We start from the raw sequence: 12,224 nt of genomic DNA on the forward strand, positions 1-12,224 counted from the left end.
GCTTTCAAAAAACCCAGTAACATTTTCTGCAAAGAAAATGGCTAAAAATTTCATGTTTCACACATTATTAGGACATATTTGGATGGCATTACAATTTACCCATTAGAAAAAAACACAAGTCTCACAAATTATCCAGCAGCTAGAAAGTTTTGGGATTCAGAATTGGTTTCATAAAATATTAATTTACAGCATTATATCTAGTTAGTTATCTACTCTGCTCAGTGAATTTAAATTAAAATGAATGATGCATTTTTGTATACCCGGGAATAAAAATGTCTTGTGTGATGTAAATTAATATTGAACAATTATGCAAAAATTATTCTGTAGAATTAAAAATATATTTTATTGGCCCACTCTCCAAATGTCACAATTGGTAAAAATTCATACTAAGAAACGTACGTTGTTCCTAAAGTCACACTTTATTTTCAAATTTCCATTTCAGCTGCTCAAATCTCCATTAAGTAACTAAGGAAAAAAAACAGATAATTATATTTGGCATGGCGAAAGCATTAGATTATTAATAGATACATCAACTATCACACAAATATGATGGATTAAAAACCCCAGATCTTGCCAATATACATTATGATGCATGTCTGGACAATAATAATAATGCATGTAATTGGAGAGGTCCAACAATGGTGCCCATTTCATGGAGATAAAGTGCAAGCTGGACCACCTTTGCTGCAGCTGGGTGGATTATGTCCGCCAATGGACCTTGGAAGGATTTCATCAACCTTGGAGCAACAAAATCATTAGCATGTCAAAACTACTAATCCATTTAGGCAGTGTTTTCAGATCATGCTCCACACTGGAGATCCTAGAATGACATGAAGTAGTCATCAACCATCCCCAGGTGTTAGGGTGCTGGAAGCAGACCTCTTCTCTTCTCTCACCCCTTGCCCCAGATACAGGAAGAAAAAAAAAATGGAAGCGATTGTTTCATCCACTTTCCTCCATATCTCGACCCTCCCTATCCTAATCAGTGGTCCACATGGGTATACATATATAAAACAAAGAAATCTATCTGACAAGGCACAAAGGAAAGATACATATGAGACCCAACATAAGCCATAGTGAGTGATCGGGTGAATCAGCGTGTGATGAGACCATGGATGGAGGACAGTGGCTTGGTTACTAAAAATGGTCCCAAAGAGAAGTGCTATTCAACGTAGAATGTATAACAATTCTCCCTTATCTCAAGACTACTTTTGGAAGCAATTATTCTCCTAATATTCAATCAGACACATGGGGTATGTCAATAAGAAATCCATGCAGTGATGGTGAAAGACTAGTCAATGTACAATGGTATCCCACTGAAGACTAGAGGCTACTGATATTTGGTGAAGTATTAGAACTGAGGTTCCACTTAAGGTCCCGTCTCACAAAGAGTGAATTCCTCAGCAAATGCTGAGAGGCATTCCAGGGAAGACAAAATCAGTTACTACATTCGAACTAAAGGAGCAAATCATGGACTAGAATGGGAATATCAATCCAAAATGCTAAGTTGAAGCAGAAAATGGAAAAGTAGGATGGGACAAAATGAGGGCCTCCATGATAATTTGTTCAGAACTGTATTAATTGGGTCCAAGGAATTTGGCTCAAGACATATGAATTCTGTAGATGGGCCCACTGAGATGCCTCAGAATGCAAAACAGGATTCTTAAGGAATCCTTTCTTTAAAGAAAACTAGTATAAGAAGAAAGGGGAAGAAAGAGATTGAAGAAATAGGCCAGGACTCACGTGATTCTCACATCTACTAAGCATGGAAACTTCAGGAACATTATTAGCAACAATAGTTGTTTCAAGGGCAAGTATTTGGCACATAACTCAAAGTCACTGCTTGAAAAACCCACATACCATATGAGAGTGTCTGGTCCATGCTCCAATTACTATGCTAATGATCCAGTTGCCTGCTAAGGCACACTCTGGGAGGTAGCAGTGATGCCTCTAGTGTTTGAGTCCATGAAAAGCAGGTTGGAGACCAGTATTGGGTTTTTGGTTCCTATCTTCAGCCTGATCCAGCTCTGGCTCTTTATAGCATTTGGGGAAGTGAACCAATGGATGAGTGATATCGTGTTTTTGCTCTCTCTACCTGTCTTTCAAGAAAACAAAACCTGCAAGTTATGAGGATTTAGATAACATCTCGGTAACTAGGACTTGAGGAAATTAATATTTAAACATAATCTTAAATACTGAGAAGGTGGTGCTGGCATTGTGGCACATGAAGTTAAGCTGCTGCCTACGATGTTGGCATCCCATTTGTGAATGTCAGTTTGAGTCCTGGTTACATTGTTTCTGAACCAGCTCCCTGTCAGAGAAAGCAGAAGAAGATGACCCAAGTGCTGGAGTCTTGCCACTCCTGGTTCTCCCATGTGGGAGACCAGGATGAATTTCTAGGGTCTTGGCTTTGGCCTGGCCAAAACAATCTGGAGAGGGAACCAGCAGAGAGAAGATCTCTTCCTCTTTCTGTCTGTTCCTCTCTCTCATGCTATCTTACTTTGAATGAATAAATCTTCAATTAAAGTTAGTTAGAGATTACCATGTGGATAGGAGGGAAGAGAGAAAGACATTCTAGGTAATTAGAACAGCAATGATCAAAGGTACAGGCTTGTGAAAAGTGTAATTTTAAGATACATGTGTATATATATATAATTATTTGTGAGGTGTATCTTAGAATATAAGTAGAACAAAAATAAGACAGATCAGATAAAGTGAAGCATTCCTTCCTCAACTGACACAGAGAATATTTCCTTTCTCTTCCAAAGCTCCCAAACACAGTTTTGCTTTCATATGCATAGCTTTATTTCATTTTGGCTGGTTTAAGAAAACTACCACAGAGAATCAAGATAATGGAATAGGATGAGGACACGTTTAAACAGATGGAGAAACATTAGCCAGAGTGAAGCAGAGAGGGCACATCCCAGGAAATAGGAGAGGACAGACTGATAGCAGAGGAGCACCTGGAGACTGGAGGACACAGGAAAGAAACCGAGACAATGGTGTGGTGTTGCAGTGACCAGACATCCCAGCAACATTCAGCCAGTGGCGATTTGAACTGCACTGGCAACAGGAACTTCACCAGCAACCAGGTGGCAAGCAGAGTACGCCGAGAACTCAGGAGGTGAACTGCTCGTCCTGTTGGTTTGTTTGATTTGACCAAGGAGCAGAGACAGAGCAGCAGACCCCAAAGAGGTGGTGCGGTAACATTGTGGATTTCACAGTCCAAACCCCCAATAGAGCCGAATTGAGTGCTATCTTATGTAGGGAGGCAAAGGCAATGGGAGTCAACTGATTTTTTTGACTGGTACTGTCAGTCCCACCTGCCATTCAACCCTCATACATGTCAAGGGCACTGAAGCTAGTTCAACCCAACCAGCCATACATGTGCCAGCGGGTGCATTCTTTGTCTAGCCATGCTTGCCCCAGTCCTGGTTTTCATGCTCACCTGTGGGAGTGGCAACCTAAGAGGGAGGTGCCCACTGTTTCCCTACTGGGCCCACTCCTACTCTTGGATCTTGCACTCTCCAGGCCGTTTAGCTCAACAGAGTCCCGTGCCCCCCGCCTCCCCTCTCCAGTGCCAGCATCTACTAGCTGATGCTGTGGCAAAGCCCAACCATCCCACACCCACTCTGACTTATGCTTGCATTAGTAGAAACAGTCAACCCAGCCTGGCTTTCCCCTAATTCAGCTCACATGAGGCCAACCGGTGTTTTAACCCTGCTTGGTCTGGTTTGTCCCCATCCCAACTTGCACTCTCCAATGGGAGTGGTGGTCCTGCAGGGGAACCCCATGCAAACCCCGTAATGGCTTTGCCACCTTTCTGCTGGTTCTCATGTGTGCTAGTTGAGTACTGCAGCCCGATCTGGTATGGCCTGCCTCACCTCAGCATTTGCCAGTGGGTGCTGTAGCCTGGCTGGACCCAGCCCACACCCAATTCCAGCTCACATTGGTGGGGTATACAGCCTAGCACAGCCCAGCTGGCACCCAATACCAGCCCTCATATGTACTGACATGTGTTGTATCAGAACTCAGCCCAACCCACACTCCATTCTGGTGCTCGGATTCACCAGCAGGTGATATGAACGGGCCCAGCCTGGTCTGTCCCCAACCTGCACCAAATGTATGTCAGTGGGTACCATTCCATGGGCTGATCTGGGCTGCTCCTTATTGTGGTTCTTGTGCTCACCTTCAGCGACTGTGTCCTGACAGAGGAGTTTCCCAAGTTCCTCCATCCAATGCCAGATCTTGCACACACTAGTGGGTCCCTGAGCCAGCCCTACTTAGCCTACCTCCTGTCCTAGCAGAAACAGTGGCCTTTCCTGACCAGCCTTCAACCCATTCCAGTTTTTATTATTGGGTGTTACAGCCAAGCTATGTCTGATCCACACCCAGACACAGCTCATACATGGCTCAGTAGGGGCAAAGACCTAGCCTAGCCCATCCTATACCTACCCTGGTCCTCATGAGCACCAATTAGTGTTGGAGTTTAACCCAGTCCGGCGTGCCCAACTCTAGTCCACACTTGTGCCAAGGGACACTGCAGCCATACCCAGACCAGAACGCAGCCCCCACTCTGGCCCCTGCACTCACCAGTGTGAATCACATCCCAGCCAGTGTATACCCCCAGCTTCCCAACCATGCCTGTTCCCAGCCATAGATCTTTGTGCATACCAGTGGTTGCTCTGACCCAGCTTGGCAATAGTCTCTCACCTGTCATGACCTTCACCTTTGGATGCTGTAGCCTGGCCTGACCCAGCCTGCCCCCAGTCCCAATTCTTCCTGGCAGGTGCTGGAACCAGGCCTTGCTCAGTCTGCTCCCCGGCTCATGCAAACCAGTAGGTGTGACAGCCTAACTCAGCGTGACTTGTGCTCCAGCCTGGTTTTTGCTCTTGCTGGTGAGCTAAGGTTTGCTCAGCCCTTCCCGGTCTGCGCCCTACCCAAACTAACCCACATGTTAGCCAATAGTTTGCAGCTTGATTTTTATTCTTCTGGGTTGCTTTAGCTATTTGTGTCTCTTATGTTTCCAGATGAACTTTTGTATCTTCTTTTCTATTTCTGAGAATGTTGTTGGAATTTTGATTGGAATAGTGTTAAGTCATATAATGCTTTTTGGTAATATGGACGTTTTGATGACGTTGATCCTGCCTATCCAGGAACATGGTAAAATCTATCTTTCAAGTAAAAAAAAAATTAATGCTATTAATCCTGTCTATAAAGTGTTTTTTTTTAATAACCTGAGCATATTTCTTTATTTGAAATGCTGAGTTATGGGGGCAGTAGGGAGGCAGAGAGATCTTCCATCTGCTGGCTCATTCACCAGATGGCTGCAATGGCTGTAGTTAGGCCAGTTCAAAGCCAGGAGCTGGCCTTTCTTCTGGGTCTCTGATGTGGGTACAGGGGCTCAAGTACTTGTGTCTTTTGCTGTTTTCATAGGTGCATTAGCAAGGACCTGGATCAGATATAGAGTAGTCAGGACTCAAGCCAGCACTCATATGCGATGCTGGTGCTGTAACTGGACACTTTACCTGCTATGCAACAATGTTAGCCCTGCATGCAACCTTTTTTAATGGGAAATTTTTCTTTTTCTTCTTTAATTGTTATGATTATTTTCCATGTTTCCTTCTTCCTCCTTTTCAGTTTTCCCTCTCGACATTTTCCCCAGTGTTATCACAGTAGTATAGTGTTTTAGTAACAGTTGCAAGTTTAACATTCTGCCTTCATGCAAAATACAAAACAAATGGATTTATATGCATAAAATATTAATTTATGCTTTATAAATCTAGATTTTGGTTGTGCGGTTGGAAATAAAGATTGAAGGCCCTCAGACACAGGTTTGTATTCATGTATAGTAGTCAAAGGGTCTTGATAACGTTGAAAGGTTTCATTTGAAAGTATTTATTTGTGTTTATTTTAATGGCAGAGAAACAGAGATCTGCCATCTTCTGATTCACTCCTTTTATGCCCAGGGCTGAATCAGGCTGAAGCCAGGAGCAAGAAACAAAATCTGGTTCTCCCATGTGAGCAACACTGCTATCTTCCAGGGTGTATCAGGAAACCAGTATCACAGAAACAGAGCAGGACCTAAACTCAACCACTCTGATAGGTGATGAGGATTTCCCAAATAGCATGTTAATTTCTATGCTAAATACCTACCCCCTAAGGTGTGATCTTGATTATGTAAAACACATAAAAACAAAGCTATTCCAAAACAATATGCAAAGCCTGCTCATCCAGCCAATATTTTTTTTTTCTCTGAATTCCTTCCACAGACAGGGAAAATGAGATCCAAAGTGGGAAATGGGTCAATCATTCATTCACGTAGTCATTCAATTGTCATATACATTATAGCTACAGGTCTAGCTCTGTGGACCGGACTGTATGCTGAGAGTAAAAAAATAATAGAGACCTTAAGTGATTTTGGCTACAAGCAAAGTCATGTCTTATATTGGAACATAAAAGAAAGCAGAGATTAGGCTACAAAAGAGGGAAAAAAGAATTTGATTTACATGGCTTATATTTTCTCAGTGAAGCTTGAGACAAGATCATCATCTGAAATTCAGGGGTGAGAACGTAGCGGAGGTTTGAGGAAAGGGAAAATATGCTATAATCTCAGAAAATAGAAAGTCAGCCTATCAGAAAAAAAAAATCACAATTTCAAAGTAGAAGTAAGAATCAAATATAAAACTCCTAACTCATTGAACAAACCTGACCAAGTACCAATAGGGCTGCAAATGAAGTTCAGGAAGGAGAGACTTCTGACAGTTGGCATTATGCTAGTCTCAACCTCGGAGCCACGGGCACCTGTATGCTGCTGCCAGTCAATGCCCAGCAAAAGCCTACGGCAGAGGGCATCCATCTTATTGGTCTTTTTAACAAAGGTATTATATCTGATACTTATGACAAAGTTTATCTGACACTTTCTCTTTCCTCTCCTACAACCTTCAGCCTAGTGTACTAGGGAAAGATTACTGCCAGCTAACTCATGTTTTCTGGGCTTGAATTCCAAATTTGATTCTAGATAACTGTGTAAAATTACTTTTTCTTCTTTAGATATTAGTTTCTTTATTTGTACAATTAGATGGAAGTGGAGAAAGCTTACCAATTAATCCATTCTCCTGGAACTCTCATGATTTGAAAACTATAAACTCCAATCCTAGGAACTCCCTTAGTCTTAGGCAAATTGAATGTCTGGATATTCTAGCAAGGTCAGTGATTTCCAAAATGTTGCTAGACATTAACAGATATTCTGTAAGAAAAGAAGAAACAAACAAACAAACAAAAAAGTCATGCCTGAAAATTCATCTCTTCCTGAAGAACTCTGAATGCTGTGAATCTCGGTGAGGAAGCGTAGTGAATAACATTTTTCAATCTCTTTTGTGTACTACTGATTTTGCACTCAAAACATTTTATTTGAAAGTCAAAGTTACAGAAAGAGAGAAAAGCAGATCTTCCATCTGCTGGTTTACTCCTCAAATGGCTGCAACAGATGGAGTACTCGAGCCATCAGTTACTGCTTCTCCCAAGCACATGGTAGGGAGCTGGATCAGACAGAGAAGCCGGGATTTGAACCAGCATGTATATAGGATGCCCACAACACAGGATATGTAGCTCTGTGATGCAACAGTGCAAGCCCCTAATGGTAGTCTTTCAAGATAATCTGAGAAAGGCTGAATAAGATTACAAAATAGGACCTAGCTGTTCTACTTCCCATCCAGCTTCTTGCCAATGGCCTGGGAAAGCAACAGAGGATGCTCCAAGTGCCTGGGCTTCTGTACCTATCTTGGAGACCCATAACAAGCTCCAGGCTTGTAGCTTTGCACTGCTGTAACCCCTCTTGGTGGGCTATAGTCATTTGTTTTGTTTTGTTTTGTTTGTACTTTTCTTTACTTTCCAAACTATTTAATTGGAAAAATATATTACATTAATATTAATGCAATAAGTCATTAAAGAAAAGTTTGTTTAAGCCCAGACATTTCCTTCAGAGCACATTTGGAGTTCATAAGATCTTCACAATTAATCTCTGGCTTGATTTGCCTTATGCCTATTACAAGACAATTCAGTAGAATGGTTAAGAACACAGGCATTGGGGCCCGGTGCAATAGCATAGTGGTTCTAATCAAGGCGGCCCCACTTCCCATCCAGCTCCCTGCTTGTGGCCTGGGAAAGCAGTCAAGGATGGCCCAAATCCTTGGGACACTGCACCCGCCTGGGAGACCCGGAAGAGCTCCTGGCTTCGGATTGACTCAGCTGCAGCCGTTGCGGCCGCTTGGGAGAGTGAATCATCAGACGGAAGATCTTCCTCTCTTTCTCTCCTCCTCTGTATACATCTGCCTTTCCAATAAAAATAAGTAAAAACTTAAAAAAAAAAAAAGAACACAGGCTTTGGAGTCAAATCTGGGTATGAATCCTGGGTATATATTTTGTATAAACTAATCTCTCAGATTCTCCATATCTTTGTCAATAAAATAAAGGCTGTAGTATCATCTACCTCCTAACGTTGTTGCAAATAGTCAAAGATAATATATATGAAATAGTAACACAAAGTCTGGCACACATAGTAAGCACCCACTAAGTAATAACAGGCACTTCTATTCACATCATTGTTATCAACATGGTTCTTCTAGAGGAGTGGAAAGATCACTGCCGGAAGTTGGAAAGCGTTGGCACTTCACTTGCCTTTACACAACTGGGCTGAAAGACTTAGGATGAGATTCTTCTCTGGGACTTTGTAAAATCACACGGTACAACGTAGAAAGTAGTCCATACTTGCTCTGCCATTAACTTGCTAAATGATTACAACTAAATCATTGCCTCTGTTTATACATCTGCTTCCTCATGTATAAAATGGAAAATACAAAGGTGATTGAATGATTTGCATGGCTCTTTCTAGCTCTAACAGTCTACAAACAAAAGACGCTAACTGGTTACCCTCATCTTTGTCTCATTCTGCATTTAGCAGCTGTTAGGCTTATATTCACACATGTGGTAACCATGTTAGTATGTATTAAACACTGTCACTGTTTTGGATAAAGATGATACCCCGTTATCTGTAATACTTGTTTTAAACAACCTTCTGTGCTCCTGTAAATTGAAATGTGAGCCTACCAGCTTTTTAACTGTTACAGTAATGTATCCCAAGCACCAACTCTCCCAAAAATACCTGCTGCACCAGATGTAGATGTCCTCACTTCCAACCTTCATGCTCACTGTTTTTGTCACCTGCTCCCCCAGACCTTGAGCCCTGAATGTGATCCTGCATTTCCTCTGTGCTTCCAAAGAAGGGGGAGAGAGATCCAGAGAACTCTAAGAATCTTTCCAGATCACGGGCTCTGGAAAACGATATGTGCTGAATGTAACCATTCATATACAGGGAAAGCTCAAAAAAGTATATGGGAAAAATATTAAGATCCGGCAAGGCAGAGGTGAATCCAACACCCTGCAGAAAGCAAGCTGATATTCCCATTCAGGAATGTTTGGAATGCTGGTTCACCCTAACCTTGTCTCTACACAAAAAATCAACACCCCCCAAGGTGAGTACCCTCATATAGATGTGCAAACCGAGGAGCTGCTGCTTTCTCGCATCCCCCACACCTAGGAAGTATACAAGTCCAGTGTTGTGTACCCTGGGTGGCCATTTCCTTCATGCAGTCTCTCAGCCATGTGGAAGTGGTCCTTGGCCATCTGCCACCAGGGAGCGGTCTGTCAGACTCTCTTCTGAGTAATAAAGCTCTGAGCATGAATTTCAAGTCTCTCTCATTCTCAACTGCCTCTGAACCTAACAAAAATGAAATTAAGAGATAAGCTTACTTTGATATACAAAAATAAGAAATCCACGTGTTGGTTCTTTTTATAACACACATTTCCATGAACTTTGTGAAGACCAATCATGCGAGAAAAAGCCAAAAGAACCATTATTGGAGTCCTGCTTCAACTCAGACACTCTCCATTTGCTCAAGATTGAGGTTTCACTGCCTGATATTGTCTGATATAAGAATTCTGATCTTCTTACTGCAGCCAAATGATGAGAGCTCCTCTGGGCAAAAGAAAAAGGGGGAGGGCTTCTCAGATTCCTCCCTCATCTGGCTACAAATTACTTGCAATTACACCATTCAACTGACTGCTTTGCAGCTGAAGCATTGCTCTCATAAAAATGAAGATGCATTTTAAAGCAAGTAACTGGAACTACAACCTCTTCTTATTTGATAGGGGAAATGAGAGAGATTGCTTGAGAATCTTGGAGAAGTGAATGGATTTAGATTATTATTTTGCAGAAAGTCCTCAGCTGCGGATCAGAACACTGAAATTGCCTGCCTCCTAATCACTCTGAGATGTTGAACAAATCACTCCCCTAGATTTACTTCCTCATTTGTAGAATGTGAATACCACTAGCTTTGCCTAAAGTCTTTCCCCTGAAGTTTGGGGAAGCGCAAAAGAGAGGAGTTCAGGGGAAAGTAATTTGTCAGTTAAGTACTCTCAAGCATTTGAGAAGCTTTGGCCCCAAATCCAGAAGTCTAATTGCCTGGGACTTGATTTTCCAACTGTTCTTTCACCACTATGACCACATAATTGTGAAATTGAGGCCTCTGGCCAGAGATGAGTCTGGGAAGTAGAGGTTCCTTGAAATCTAAGCAGGAAAAGTAAGGACACACACTTTATTGCTTTTAATTGGAAATTGGATCTGCAGCCTGTGGGAACTAATATTTACCTTTGGCTATGGCAGGTCTTTTATTATTTTTTTTTTTCATAACAAGAAGCAAATTTTCTTACAAGATCCTTACGGGACTCTGCAAATCGCTGAAGTTTTGAAAAACTTTGCTAATATATCTGGACTTTTCCCTGCTAATCTCTTGTTGGAAGAAGAGGAATCTATGGAGATGAAAGACTTTCTCTCCAGGGTTAACTATAAATATTCACTCTTTAGGACAGAGAGGGGATTTAGCATGCAAAGTGCTTTCAGGCTGCTGGTAGAAACTAAGAATGCACAGCTGAAGACACTTAATCTCTACTCTGGATTCAGATTCAGTTTCCATTCTAGTAAATCAATTGTCTTTAACTGCAAACACCAGTTGAGGCTTGCAGACAGTGCTGTTTCTCAGAGGGGTTGTGTCAATAATACCTATTTGTATGGATTCCAGCACTGCATTCAAGCAGGGAGTGTCCCCTACATATTGACCTTAAATCATTTCTTTCTGGGCCCGCTGGCTTGGCCTAGCGGTTAAAGTCCTGGCCTTGAAAGCCCCAGGATCCCATATGGGCACCGGTTCTAATCCCGGCAGCTCCACTTCCCATCCAGCTCCCTGCTTGTGGCCTGGGAAAGCAGTTGAGGACGGCCCAATGCATTGGGACCCTGCACCCGTGTGGAAGACCCGGAGGAGATTCCAGGTTCCCAGCTTCGGATCGGCGTGCACCGGCCCGTTGCAGCTCACTTGGAGAGTGACTCATCGGACGGAAGATCTTCCTCTCTGTCTCTCCTCCTCTCTGTATATCTGACTTTGTAATAAAATAAATAATTCTTTAAAAAAAATCATTTCTTTCTGCCCATCCCCCTTTAAAGAAATGATCTTCCAAATAACCTTCCAAACCGCTAGATGATAGGGAAAGCCAGTTTTGATCCCTTTAGCAGTGCTGAAGTTAGGTCTCAGTATGTTTCAGTTCTCATTGCTAGTAACAACTCTGCAATGAGGACTCACCAATAACAAATGATACAATGTTCACTGGGCGCTCTGCACTGTAACAATGCCTTCTTTAGAGTAGAGTCTTATGATGTTTATCTTATTCGGCTCTCATAACAACATTGTGGGTCAGGGCAGAAATTCCGGTTTCCATTTTACAAATGAGAAAATCAATTAAAGCTAAGATTAACCCTAAGTTAGCCCTAAGTCACACAGAGCCAATATGTGACACAGGTGGGAATCAATCTGCCATTCTTTCCAGTTCATCTTTCTGTTAGCAGACTGATGAGGCACAGTAGATTTTAGGTGCTAGGAGCCAGGGTTTCTTGGATTTGGTACCAACTTGATCACCCAATTTGCTTGGTGATTTTGAAAAACCATTTCCTATCCTTTGATGGGTTCCTGGTCCTGTAAACTAAGAGTGGATGAGGACTTGGCTTGTAGTGTCAGACAGCCTTGAGTTCAAATTCTTATTTAATCACTTTTTGCTTGTTTGACCTTTGACAAATCTCTGAACCTTCTGCAATCTCTTTTCTCATCTGTGAATAG

The sequence above is a fragment of the Ochotona princeps genome, chromosome X (assembly GCF_030435755.1).
Source record: "Ochotona princeps isolate mOchPri1 chromosome X, mOchPri1.hap1, whole genome shotgun sequence".
In the NCBI taxonomy this organism is placed as follows: Eukaryota; Metazoa; Chordata; class Mammalia; order Lagomorpha; family Ochotonidae; genus Ochotona; species Ochotona princeps.